The 14,184-nt window shown below is 36.9% G+C and overlaps 1 protein-coding gene and 1 long non-coding RNA gene across 18 annotated transcripts in view; both read right to left on the minus strand.

Moving 5' to 3' along the window:
* Nucleotides 1-14,184, minus strand: part of GPHN (gephyrin) — a 636,323-nt gene that overhangs the window by 547,033 nt on the left and 75,106 nt on the right. The gene's annotated exons all lie outside the window — the stretch shown is intronic.
* On the minus strand, nucleotides 2,674-13,883 carry LOC116528673. The gene is made up of 2 exons (XR_004259140.1): nucleotides 3,294-13,883; nucleotides 2,674-2,976 (listed from the first exon to the last, which is right to left on the minus strand). It is a non-coding gene; the product is annotated as an uncharacterized LOC116528673 (long non-coding RNA).

Genomic DNA, 14,184 nt, shown 5'->3' on the forward strand with positions numbered 1-14,184 from the left:
AAACTACAAAAATCCTACAAGAAAACTTAAGAAATGCACTTCTTGACATCAGCTTTGACAAAGAATTTATGAGTAGGTCCCCAAAAGAAATTGCAAAAAAAATTGACAAGTGGGGCCTAATTAAAATAAAGAGCTCTGTACAGCAAAATGAATTATCAACACTAAACAGCCTCCAGAAGGGGAGAAAAATACACACACTGTGCATCCAACAAAGGTGTAATATCCAGAATCTATAAGGAACTTCAACAAGCAAATCAACAAGCAAAAAACAAATAACTCCTTTAAAAAAACAGATCACGCCACTGCACTCCAGCCTGGGTGACAGAGAGGGATTCCATCTCAGAAAAAGAAAAAAGGAAAAATAAAGAATATAAACCAACACTTAGCAAAAGAAGACATTATAAGTGGCCAAGAAACAAATGAAAAAATGTTCATCATCACTAATCAGAGAAAGGCAAATTAAAACTACAACAATATACCATCTCATACCAGTCAAAATAGTGATTATTAAAAAATTAAAAAATAATAAATGCTGACCAGCCTGGGGAGAAAAGGGAACACATATACACTCTTGGTGGGAATGTAAGTTAGTTCATCCACTGTGGAAAGCAGTTGGGAGATTTCTCAAACAACTTAGGACTACCATTTGACCCAGCCATCCCATTATTGAATAAGTACCTAAAGGCAAATAAATTATCCTACAAAAAAGACATATGCACTCATAGGTTCACTGCATCACCATTCACAATTGCAAAGATATGGAATCAACTTAGGTGCCCATCTATGGTAGATTCGATACAGCAAATGTGACACAAATATACCATCGAATACTTCGCAGTCATAAAAAGACTGTAATGTGTCCTTTGCAGCAACATGGATGTAGCTGGAGGCCATTATCTAAAGTGAATTAACAAAGAAACGGAAAACCAAATATCGTATATCCTCACTTATAAGTGTGAACTAAATAACCGAATACGTATAGACGTAAAGATGAGAACAATAGACGCTTGGAGATGTCTAAGGAGGGAAGAGGAAATGGGATGAAAACTACTTATCAGGTATTATGCTCAGTACCTGGGTGACAGGATCATCTATATCCCCAACCTCAGTATCATTCAATATACCTATGCAACAAATCTGTACATGTACCCATGAATCTAAAAGAAGAAATTATTTTAAATATATATATATATATATATATATATATGGGCTTAAAACTAAAGAATAAAACACTTTCAATCAGACATATGCATTTCTGGGTATATGTACACTTACATATTGAAATACTTTTCTGATGAAAAGAGTAAAATCTGTTTTTCCAAAATATTTTTTAAAAAGAGAAACTTAAAGTTTATATTTTAATTATACTCCAATTATAGCCAGAAAAAGTATTTCACTCAATGGATATTGTTCCACAACCAATTGCCTGCAAAGCAATTATTTTAATATTTCTAGTACTAAAATTTGAACATTCAGTTAGGTTTGTGGGTTTCTATTCACCCCTGAATGCATACACATGCATATGCATATAAATATATACATACATATTCTATATAGCACATTTTTCAAATTTGGAGTAATGGAGATAATCCACAAGAGAATAACTTTGGAAAATAATCTTCAATGAGAATAGAAGAAAAAGAAAACAAGTATTAAATTACATACCTTCCTGCTGTATATGTTTACAAATGCAGATGACAGTACCAGGGTTTCTATAAACCAATCATGATACTATCACCTGTACTAACACCTATACTTTGCAGCCCTACAAAGGACTCTGATACATGAGGATGCTATGACTCAGGATTCATCATGTATAAAATAGGATCAAATGCTATCTACAGTTCATGCAATGTTGTGAGAATTAAATAAGCTAATCCAATTAAAGTGCTTAGTCTGACAAGCTAATATTAAAAACAAGTGCTCATTCCCCAAGGCCACAATAGCCTAAATTAAGAGACATATTTTGTCATAGTGGACAATGTAAATAAAGAACTGCACACAGAGGACAGCGAAATATTTGCCTCAGAAAATATTAACATTAATCATAAGATGTATAATCAAATTGTTAGATGTAAAGAAGTATCAGTTTCCATCTTCATAATTTTCAATTTGAGGAAACGTAATTCCTTCGTTACAACTACAACTGACCTATGTAGAAGTAAAAATTTACAAATTTCGTTTTTGACAAAAGTGACATAATTTATCAAGTATTTATTTACCCAGATAATATTTAAACGTTATTTGATAATATTTAAGACAAAATAGAAGCATAGTTGCAATATAAGATTTAAAATCCCATTACCTTCTTCATACAAAAATAGCAATTGTGTATAAAAAGCTAAATAAAAATACTTAGCATAGCACTGTTCATAATTAAAAACTGGATATATCTATACAATGTCCAACTGCTGGAGATCATACAGGCATTTAGTGGAAAATTATATAATCATTTTAAATTACTTTGAACTAAATTTTTGGTGGCATAGGAAAATGTTCATAAAGTTGAAAAAAGCAAGGAACAAAAGTGTTCTTACAGCATGATTCAAAGTTTGTAAAATAGTATAGATGTGTGTGCATACACACAAAAAACCTGGAAATGCATATATGAAAATATTATTTCTGGATAGAGATATTACAGGGATTTTTAAAATTTCTTCTTGTGTGTTTCCACATTTCCCATATTCTTTTGTAATCTAAAAGTTAAAAGATTTCAAAATCCTACTGTTTTAGTTTTTACCCAAATATAAATTTCATACCAAGAGGATTTCATAGACACTACGACTCCAAATGTGATACGATGTTTAAGAATATTATTTTTTGATTTTGTTTGATAAAATACAGGCTCAATGACCCACATCTTACCCTTGTAAGCTTCATATGTATAACGGAGAGAACCAAAATTGAACACTGGATCCAAAAACATTTTCTGGTGGGAGAAGAGGGGAAGTTGACCAAGAGCAAATATTGAAATGTCTATACTTTTTTTTTTTTTTTTTTTGAGACGGAGTTTCGCTCTTGTTACCCAGGCTGGAGGGCAATGGCGCGATCTCGGCTCACCGCAACCTCCGCCTCCCGGGTTCAGGCAATTCTCCTGCCTCAGCCTCCTGAGTAGCTGGGATTATAGGCACACGCCACCATGCCCAACTGATTTTTTGTATTTTTAGTAGAGACGGGGTTTCACCATGTTGACCAGGATGGTCTCGATCTCTTGACCTCGTAATCCACCCGCCTCGGCCTCCCAAAGTGCTGGGATTACAGGCTTGAGCCACCGCGCCCGGCCATGTCTATACTTTTATTTCAAAATGTTCAATAATTCTTGGCACAGACATGACTTTTTAATTGGCTTTTTATTGAACTCTGTGTAATTCTTAAAACTATCATCTTCTACCCCCCTCCTTAGTATATATGAATTCAAGAAGCTTGCAAGTCATATTAAAATATTATTTCTTCAGTTTGGTAGAAATTTGTACTTTTGACCTTGAATTTTTCCTACTACCTAATCAGAGTTTTATCATAAATAAACACTTACTACTGCAGGCGTTAAAATGGAATAGGACTTAATAACAAGTAAAGTTCTTTCCTAACTTCAGATTTTATGATGATCAAAGTAACTGATGAAAAATTGAATCCTTTACCATGAAGAAATGAAATTCATATTTACATTTCAAGTTATAGGTGTCAAGACACTGGTGCTGAAACAGAATAGTTTATCTTCTAATTTCACATCACTGTGGTAATGAGGAAACATACTCTCGAGAAAGGTATGCTGGAAAATTACCTAATATTTTCTGACAATAAAAAAAAAAAGAACAATAAAAAGAAAAACAGGCAATGGTGAGAAAAAAAATTATGAATTAGTATGGTGTTTTCTGATTATAAAGCTAAACATAGGGACAGATTTTTTGTGCTTTAATCACTCTCACAGTGTTGCACTGAAAATAAACTAAATGAAACAATACATAGAATGCAAGAACACTGATCAACACAATCTACAATATTTACATAGGAATTATCAGTCACAAAGGGTTTTGGCGTATTCATTTAGTTAGGCCATAACATTTCCTGAGAGCTTTCTCTGTGAAAGAAACTTTGCTGTATATTAGAAATGCAAAAAATGAAAAGCCACAATCTTGCCCTCAACAAGATCATACACAGGTAGGTTTATACATCTACCACCTATAATAAATCAGCCCAATTTCATGGGCACCAGATATAAAATGAAAATCACTATCTTGCATATTAAAATTAGAATATTTGATTTAAAATAGTCCCTCAATTTTTTGGTTTTTACAACGCAGTTAAGAGGTATGGTTAATGAGATGCACTCAAAAACATGTAAGTATATTACAAAAATATTGTATATAGGGGAAAATCTTTGTATTTCAACAATTTTTAATATTTACTTGGATTTTTCACTCTCCGATAAAACACCCACTATTTGCAGTCCTATTACACAAATGTCAATTTATTGCTGGCTTTTCTTCTTCCATAATAAGAAATTCATGTGTTTACGTTGAAACACTGTCTTGTTCATCTTTAAGTCTTCCAATTAATGGTGCTATTGCTTTAATTCCCAGTATTACAAAAGCAGAATAAATTTTTAAATAGTAATGGAAAAAATGGTCATACAGTTTTAAATATATGAATCCTGAAAACTGAAAACTAAAGAGGTTGTCCTTCACCACCACTTTGCTATTCCAAAAAGACTAGAACCATTGAAGGTATCCCATGTAAAAAATGAGTACCTTCTCAAATAGTTCATCTCTTCTATCCTCATAAGCCAGCTTAATGAAATCTTACTGACTCTAAAAGCCACCATTTAGAAACCATCACATAAAGCCCTTCTATGTTCTCCTCAATGATATGTCCTCTGAATATCCATTACATCTTGGTGGCACTACCCTATGCTACTTAACCTCAAACTATCTTAAATTTCGTTATTTCAGCAAAACACCTTTAACCCTTTTAGATGGAAATGGCTCCTAAGGGCAAAAAATATGTCTTGACATCATTTACACTACTTTAGTGGTGTCCTCAAACACTCATTGATTGTGTAACACTGTGCAAGGAACTTAACCTCTTTGTTGTATAGTATGTGTTATTATAATACCTACCTCATCGGATTGCTGTGACCAATAAATGAATACATGTTAAATACTTAGAAATACAATTAATCCTCATTCACAGATTCCATATCTGTCAATTTACCTACTCAATAAAATTTACATGTAACCCCAACATCAATATTTGTAGCACTTTGGCAGTAATTTGTGGATATGTGCAGAGGGGGAAAATTTTGAGTCAGCTGATTTGCATCCTTGTCAGCTGAAATTGAACAAAGTAATGCTCTGCTTTGTTTCTGTTCTCATACTGTAAAGGAATATTCTTTTCACAGTCTATTAAATGGAACAATGTTCTCATTTTTGTGCTTTTTGTTGTTGATTTGGCTATTCAGAATGCCCAACTTCGTGCTGAAGTGCTATCTAGGGTTCCTAAGCACAAGAGGTCTGTGATATGCCTTAAGGAGAAAATGTATGTGTTACAAAAGCTTCCTTCAGGCATGAGTCATACTGCTGTGGGACATGAGTTCAATATCAATGAATCTACAATATATATGTGTTAAACAAGATATCTTTAAACAGAAACACAGATTTTTTAAAAGTTATGTATTGATAGGTGGACAAAAATTGTTGGGACAGAGGCTTACAGGAACCTAACATTATAATTCCATTAAGAATATTCACTGCAACTTGACAAAACAAATCTACTTCAAGTAGTGAGAATCAACTGTACTCGGAATACTGACAAATACATAGTAAGTGCTACAGATCTATTAACTACCATTGCAATTTTATTGTATTTAATAGCACATGGAAGGTACCTGAACATCTGTTAAAACAGTGCCTGAACAGAATAAAAATAAGGACCAGATTTTAAAAAGGAAGAATATTTCCAGATTATTTTTATAAAACAGGTATGTAACATTGGTAACAAAACTTCACAAAACTGCACAGAAAACTGTACAAATCAAACACACTGAAGATTACGATGCAAAAATGTTAAGTGAGATAATATGCAAAAGAATCCAAAACACTAAAAAAAATTAAAAAGTGGGGTATATTTAAGAAATTCAAGGATTTTTAATATTTAAAAATGCATTAATAAAATCCATTATATTAACAGAAGAAAGATTATATATTCATCTTCATACCCACTGAAAACTCAAGTGATATAATTCAACATCATTCAGGATTACCAAAACAAAAATTTTAAAGTTTACATAGAAATTAAGAGAGATTTTGTTAGCCTGAATGTACATACATGTGAGGTGTACTTGCCCAACTAGCCAGCAACTTATTTAATTGGAAGTGTTAGATACTTTCTCATTAAAATAAGGAATAAGACAAGGATGTCCACTATCTCTTCTACTATTTAATATATTTTGGTGGTATTGAACAACACAATTAGAGAAGAGAAAACATTAGAGGCCAAAAATGGAAGGAAAAGAAGTAAAGCGATTTTTATTTGCAGGGAATATAATTTTTATATCAGGAAGACAAAAACAAACAATAAAAGCCCTATAATAATTCACAAGAGAATTATAAGCAATATGTAAAATAAATAAGAAACAGACAACTTAATGTTTTCTCCTCCCACCACCCAAAAAACCCTATTAGTTAAAAGAATTGAGAAGACTCTATGACTGTAATGAAAAATAAAATAAAATACCTAGGCCTGCATCTAGCAAAAACAAAAAACAAAAACAAAAACAAAATGTAAAATCAGAGTATAGAGGTAAAAGAACAATAAAAAAAGAAGATATACAAAAAGAGTAAGACCAAAGTGCTCAATAAAAATCCATCAAATCTTTATCTTAAATTGGAATGTGGATAAATTTGGGATTTATGTTTTTCTCTCCAAAAATGTGTATTTCCTACTCTGTCCATGGAAAAAGCTTGAAAACAGTAATACAACAGTAGTAATGAACACTCTTACCAGATTATGCTCCATTAATACCATGTTAATAAAAAGTTTCTTTCACGTATGAAAAAAATGCATAAAATTTGCTTAGGATATGTTATTGCTGGAAGTAAAGAAATTAGCCAAGGATATGTTACTACTGAAAATAAATAAATTATCAAACATCCATGACTCAAAAGCCTCTTATGCACAATATATAAAAAATAGTACTAACAGCCTTCCCTTCCAAGCTATCCCAGTGTTTAAAGGCTGCATGAACTGCAAGGTTGAGTCAAATGGCTCCTGAATTTCTTTCCACTTCTTTATTTTGCTTTTCAGCTTTTAGGGATGGAAATGGAAGAAAAAGCAACTGCATCTTCTGGTTAAGAACACATATCTGAAGACCACTGGGTGCACTAAATATATAACCATGGAAAAATTGATTAATGTCTTTCTCAGAGTCTCTAAACTGACAGATTAAAATTATATATATTTATAATATGCAACATGATGCTTTGATATCTGTATAATGGCTAAGTCAAGCTATTTAACATATGCATTACCTCACATACTTATCATTTCTTCTGGTAAGAACACTTAAAATCTATTGTCTTAGCCATTTTCAAATATACAACATATTGTTATTAACTGTAGTCACCATGACTTACAATAGTCTTTCAACTTATTTCTCCACTTTAAATAAATTTTTCTGTCTTTTGGCCAACATTTCCCTAATTCCTCCTACACCCTAGCCTCTGATAATCAACATTTCACTCTGTTTCTACAAGGTCAACATTTTTACACTACACATATAAGGAAGTATTGAGTATTTGTCTTTCTCTGCCTGACTTATTTCACTTAACATAATGTCCTGCAGGTTGATCCATGATGTTGAGAATGACAGGATTTATTTAAGGCTGAATGATATTTCATTATTTATATATAACATGTTTTCTTCATCTATTCATCCATTAATAAACACTTAGATTAATTCCACATCTTGGCTATCGGAAATAATGTTCACTAGCATGGAAGCGATGGCAGCAGTGGGGTGTATGGAGCAGCCACTGCCATGATGCCAGCTGCAGTGTGGGAGGTATGGCTGGAGCTGTAGACTCCACAAAGCCAGCAGGAGCCAGAAACAGGTGGTAGACCTGCCCTGTTCCAAGCTGAAGGGACAGGAGCCCTGCCCTCCTGGGTATAGCTGCAGCCACCCAGACACAGCTGCAGACACAGGCATCTGTGCAGTCTCAGGGGCCTGGGAAGAACCCCTGCAGTCTTGGAAGTCTGCTCCTGCTGTCTGTCCTCTCCCCACTCCTGGCAACCCCTCCAATTTTGGGGCAAAGTTGTGGTCCAGCCTGAGCACTGTCACAACATGGCTGGGTGTGTGCTCTCTTGGCGCAGTGCTGACACACCAGCCCCCTGCTGCCCCAGCCCCCTCCACACTTTGGACAACAACAAGCATGGGAGGGAGGCCAAAGGAGGGCTAAGGGCAATGTGGCATGGGCCTGCAGGCACCCATCAAACACATAGCCTAGGCACTGTGGGCACCATGGACAACAGGTTAATGGCAACAAGAGGCAGACAGGCTCCTAGGCAGAAACCGGCAGGTTCCCAGGTGAAACCCCACCTTCAGGCCAGGAACAGCCTGAGGCCTGGGGACATATGGAGTTAACCATACCCCTAACTATGCTGGAAAGAGTCAGACCTTATCTAAACCTAGTACATAAGAAAAATAACTTACCAGTTTTACACCAAAATTTAAATCTGCTAAGAGTTACCATTATAACATGTAATTGAGACTACTAAAATAGATTTACATGCAAGGTATGTAAGGAAAGTAAAATGTGTCATTAGTAAAACATAAGAAGGCTTGGGGGTATAACTTTTTACCTAGACTAGAAGGTTAAAGGATTGTTTCAAATTAGGTAAGATGAAGCTAAAGGTTTAAATAAGGTGTGGAAGGTTTGTAAAATTAATCTTGTAAAAGAAATTTTGTTTGTGAACACACTGACTAAACTCCATGGGTATTACTTGGTTTGTTTATAAACTGAACATTAGAATAAAAAGCACAATAAGAGTTTCTTAAGGCACTGATCTGCTATTTCATAATATCAACTGTTTTAAACCTTTAACGTATTTGATAGCCTTCACAAAATCAAATTTCAGCTTCAAAATTGTCTTTTCTGACCCCAACTTTGGGATACTACAGAGTGCTCCTAGAACAACCAAAATAGACGTAAACAGGATTATTTGACATGTTCAATTACATGGGACTGTCAAAGTAAAAAAGAAGGCTTAATCTTCTTCAAATTATATTTTAGTGAATAATATTATGTTCCAAAATTGTAGGAGACTTCTAAAAATCAAATGTCTGAGTATTTGCTATCAATCATAATTAGGGCTATGATGTTAAACCACAGAAATAACCACATTTCTTTGTCAATCGTGTTTTTGACTGTGATGACCCTAACACATTTTGTCACTCACAGACAAGTGCTGCCTTCATTTGACACTCTTCAAAGAATGATTTATAATCAGCTATAGAACTGTGAAAGGAAAATATATTGGGTATCTTGAAGCTGGGAAACACTCAGGGCAAATCTGCCTCCCATTCTATTCCAAGTCATCTCTCTGCTCACAGAGATAGATGCATACTCTGATTGCCTCCTTTGGAAAGACTTAACAGAAACTCAAAAGAATACAACCATTTGTCTCTCAGCTATCTGTGACCTGGAAGCCCATGGATGAGGGGAGGCTTGCTTTGAGTTGTCTCTGCTTTTCTGATGGAACTAATGTACTTCTTATATACATTGGTTGATGTCTCACGTCTCCCTAAAATGTATAAAACCAAGCTGTGCCCTGACCACCTTGGGCACATGTTGCGGGGACTTCCTGAGGCTGTGTCACAGACATGTCCTCAACCTTGGCAAAATCAATTTTCTAAATTAACTGAGACCTGTCTCAGATTTTCTGCGTCCACAGAACTTTGACAAATGCTCATTAGTTGTTTTTAAGTTTTGGTCTGCATTTTAGACTAACCCTGCTTGCTCCTGTGAACCAGCCAGTGATCTCGGCTCAGAAGAGACAAAAGGGATGGGTAATGTAAAAATCTGGATCAATATTCTAATTTTGAGCATATCAGGATTTTCGAGCTGTCCTTACCCCTTTGTTTCGTTTTGATCCATGTCTTCTAATAACCAGGTTTGTCTCATCTCACCTTCTGGCCATTAAACTCCAAATAGTCATGCAAATGGAACCTTGGCTGACAGCTCCCTTTTACTAGGAACCCTTAGATAGGCCTCTAAGATAAGATATAATTGTCATTTTCCCCATAAACAACTTCCCTGTCAGCATGAAGCAGTTAAGAGCAGTCGCTGTCCCTATCTTAACAGCAGTAGATGTACCTCTTTAGAGCAGGGATTAATGGCAGCAGCAGCCAGTCTGGAGCAGTGTTGATCAATCCCTGGCATTATCAGTGATGCCAGCTGCAGTGAGAAAGGCACAGCTGGGGCTGTGCACGCCACAGAGCCAGCAGGAACCAAGAACAGGCAGAAACCACCCGCCCATTCCAAGTTAAAGAAGTGGAAGCCCTACCCCTGGGATGCAGTTGTAGTTGTCCAGCCATGGCTGCAGACCAGGGCATCTCTACACTCTTGGGGACCCAGGAAGCCCCCTGACCCACAGGCTTGCAAGTGCCTGCTCCCACTGCCGAGCTTCTCCCTACTCCAAGCACCCACTCCTGGCACCTACTCCAATTTTAAAGTATAGCTGTGGCCAAGCCTGGGCACTGACATGAACCAGCCAGGTATGCACACACTCAGGTGAGCTCTGACATACCAGCCCCTTCCTGCCTTGGCCCCTTCCAGACTTTGGGTACCAATGAGCATGGGAGGGAGGCTGACCAGGTGCTGAGGGTGGCTTGGTGCAAGTCTGCAGGCATGAACAGCCTGAGCAACATGGGCACTGTGGTTGGCAAGTTAACAGCAGCAGGAGGCAGACAGGATCCTGGACAGAAAGGGGCAGATACCTGGTTAAACCTCACCTTCAGGTCAGTGATAGCCTGAGGCCTAGGGGCTGGACTGCCAGTACCATGGAATGGAGGGAGAACTTCTGATGCTTTTTCTCGGCCTGCACATGGCTTCTCGTGGACCAATCAGCATGCATTTGCTTCCCTCTGAAGCCCAAATAAATCCCTAGACTCAGCCAGACTCAGGCAGATGACAGGGCAACCTTCCCGCAGAAAGAAGCTACCCACTGTGGGTCTTCTTTCTGCTGAGAGCTGAGCAGATGATAGGACAACCTGCCTGTAACGAGGAGCTACCCGCTATGGGTCTCCTCTCTGCTGAGAACTGAACACTTGTTGGGATGCCCTACCTGCAGAGAGGAGCTACCCACTGTGGGTCTCCTTTAAGCTGCTGTGTTACTCAATAAAGGATCTCTTCACCTTGTTCACCCTCCACTTGTCCGCATAACTCATTCTTCCTGCACACAGGACAACAAGTTGGGACCTGCCGAATGGCAGGACTGAAAGAGCAATAACACCCACAGGGCTGAAAAACGCCCCTTAATCACCATGTTGCAGGTGACAAGGAGAGAAGAGCTGGAATCCTTTGGGGATCTCAGACTTAAAAGCTCCTCAAGTCACAGCTGTGACACTCTCCCTCAATGGGGCTCTATAGTTTCTGAAGTCTCCAAGCTTCCAGGCACCACTGCCTTCCCTGGTGCCAACGGTAGAAGCTGCTTGCAGTATGCCTGGTTGCGCTGCAGCATTGTAGGGTGCTGGTGCCTGCTCTGGCACCTGGAGCTATCCACCCCACCACAACCAGCATGCCTGGCTGTGCCAGGGGCCAGACCCCATACTCACTCACTCACACACCCCTCACTCCACACCTGGCTCACCCTTGGCAGGCATTGAATCCAGGCTGGTAGCATAAACAGATTGTATCCTGCCAGGCAGAATGGGCAGAACAAGCCAAGGGGGCCCAAGAAAAATTCAGGCAATAGCACCACCAGCCACAGAGGTTCCTGGCTGGAAAAGTGAGACTCCAAGGATACTGTGAAGGAAGTGAAAGTATCTTTTTGACATACTAATATGATTCCTTTGGACATATACTAAATAGTAAAATTGCTGGATGACATGACAGTTCTACTTTTAATTTTTTTAGGAACCTCTAAACTATTTTTGATTATGGCTGTAATACTAATTTACAATCCAACCAATAGTCTTCAAGGTTCTCTTTTCTCAACAACCTTGCTAATACTTATCTTTGGTCTTTTTTAAAGTAGCCATTCTAACAGCTATAAGGTAATATCTCATTAGGGTTATAATTTGCATTTTCCTGCTAATTAGTAATCATCTTTTCTTCATAAACCTGTTTGCCAATAATATGTCGTTTTCAGAAATGTTTGTATAGGTCCTTTGCACATCTAACAAATAATCTATCAGATTATTTGTTTTCTTACTTATAAGTTCCTCATATATTCTGGATATTAACCCTTATCAGACATATGGTTTCACATATTTTTCTCCTATACTTCATTCTGTTTCCTTTGCTGTGCAGAAGCTTTTTAGTTTGATGTCATCCTAGTTGTTTATACTTTGGTTGTCTGTGCTTTGGGTGTTATATCCAAAGGATCTGTGATCATACCAATGACAGAGAGCTTTTCTCCTATGACTTCTTTATTACTTTTACAGTTTTAGGTCTTACATTTAAGTATTTAATCTATTTTGAGATTATTTTTACATATGATGTCAGAGGAGAGCATATTATTTTCTGCATCTGAATACCCAGTTTCCCAACAACCAGTTACTGAAGAGACTGCCCTTCCCCCATTGTGTGCTGTTGGCATTTTTATAAACAATCAATTGACCACAAATGTGTGGATTTTTTCCAGCTTTTCCATTCTGTCCCTTAAGTCTGTGTGTCTGTTTTTATAACTGTACCATGCTATTTGGATTAACATAGCTTTATAGTAGATTTTCAAATCAGGTGCTGTGAGGCCTCCAGCTTGTCCTTTTTACTCAAGATTATTTTCACTATTTTGAGATATTTGTGGTTCCATACGAATTTTAGAATTTTTTTTTTCTTTTCTGGGGAAAATTTCATTGTAGTTTTTGATGGGGATTGCATAAAATCCATAGATAACTTTGGGCAGTAGTGACACTTTAACAATGCTACTCCTTTGAATTCACAAACATGAGATTCTTTCCACTTATTTTATCTCCCTAAAATTCATTCATAAATGGTTTATAATTTTCAGTTTATAGAGTATTCTCTTTGGGTAATTTACACCTAGTTATTATTTTTATAGCTACTGTAAATAGAACTGTGTTCTTAATTTCCTTTTGAGGTAATTTGTTGTAACTCTATAGAAATGCTACTAACTTTTATATGTTGATTTGTAATCTACCACTTTATAGAATTTGTTAATCAATTCTAACAGGTTTTTGGTGGAGCCTCTAAGCTTTTCTATATATAAGGTTACGTCCTCTACAAGGAAAGACAATTTTACTTAGCCCTTTCCAATTTGAATCCTTTTCATTTTGGCTTTCTTAACTGCTCTGGTTAGTACTTTCAGTACTGTGTTGAACAAAAGTGGTGAGAGTGACCATCCATGTCTTGTATCGGATCTTAGGAAAAAAGCCTTGAACTTCTCGGTGTTGATTATAATATTCACTATGGGCTTGTATATTGTCTTTACTGTGGTTAGATGTACATCTTTGATATGGTTAGGCTCTGTGTCTCTGCCCAAATCTCATCTCAAATTGTAATCCATGTAATCCCTGGGTGTTGAGAAAGAGACCTGATGGGCAATGATTAGATCATAGGGGTGGTTTCCCCTATGCTGTTCTCATGATAGTGAGTTCTCACAAGATCTGATGGTTTTATAAGGGGCTATTCCCCGTTTGCTTCCATCACATGCTCTCTTGCCTGATACCATCTAAGACATGCCTGCTTCCCCTTCTGCCATGATTGCAAGTTTCCTGAGGCCTCCCCAGGGATGTGGAACTGTGAGTCAATTAAACTTTTTTATTTTTTTTTTAAGTAAATTACCCAGTCTCAGGCAGCTATTATTTTTTATATAGTTTAAGTTCACGGATACATGTACAGAACATGCAGGTTTGTTACATAGGTATACATATGCCATGGTGGTTTACTGCACTCATAAATCCATCATCTACATTAGGTATTTCTCCTAATGCTATCCCTCCTCTAG

Source organism: Sapajus apella, unplaced genomic scaffold (genome assembly GCF_009761245.1).
Source record: "Sapajus apella isolate SASKATOON/1434 unplaced genomic scaffold, GSC_monkey_1.0 scaffold59, whole genome shotgun sequence".
NCBI classification, from domain to species: domain Eukaryota; kingdom Metazoa; phylum Chordata; class Mammalia; order Primates; family Cebidae; genus Sapajus; species Sapajus apella.